The sequence below is a fragment of the Geospiza fortis genome, unplaced genomic scaffold (assembly GCF_000277835.1).
Source record: "Geospiza fortis unplaced genomic scaffold, GeoFor_1.0 scaffold657, whole genome shotgun sequence".
NCBI lineage: Eukaryota > Metazoa > Chordata > Aves > Passeriformes > Thraupidae > Geospiza > Geospiza fortis.
This window is the reverse complement of record NW_005054481.1, coordinates 297896-298389: the sequence shown is the minus strand read 5'-3', so window position 1 is coordinate 298389 and position 494 is coordinate 297896. Positions and strand designations below refer to the sequence as shown.

The 494-nt window shown below is 64.4% G+C and overlaps 1 protein-coding gene across 1 annotated transcript in view; it reads right to left on the bottom strand.

Annotated features, from left to right (window-relative positions):
- DLGAP4 (DLG associated protein 4) overlaps nucleotides 1–494 on the bottom strand; it is a 134620-nt gene that overhangs the window by 127210 nt on the left and 6916 nt on the right. The window lies entirely within an intron of this gene.

The window sequence follows — 494 nt, the reverse complement described above, 5'->3', positions numbered from 1 at the left end:
GCGGGCAGGACACCAGGACACCAGACACAGCCTCAAAACATTCCAAACATCCCGCGTGCCTGGAGCCACCCTCTCTGTCACACCTGCGGGACGGGGACAGGAGCCACCCTCGCTGTCACACCTGCGGGATGGGGACAGTCGTGCCCAGGTCCCCACACGTGTCCCCCCAAGGCAGGTGGCAGCAGTGCCCCTTTCCTGCCCCTTTCCTGCCCCTTTCCTGCCCCTTTCCCGGGTGCAGCCAGAGCTGAGCACAGAGCCCAGTGCTGCCACCCCCACACTCCTGGGGCACCCCACTCCAGCTGTGTGACAGGAGAGGGGAGCTGGGGGGACCCCAAATGCCCCCCAAGTGCCCCTCCATGGCCTGCCAGCCCTGGGTGTTGGGCAGGAGAGGTTTCAGAGAGGTTTCAGGGAGGTTTCAGAGAGGTTTCAGGGAGGTTTCAGGGAGGTTTCAGAGAGGTTTCAGAGAGGTTTCAGGGAGGGTTCCGGGCGGCGTC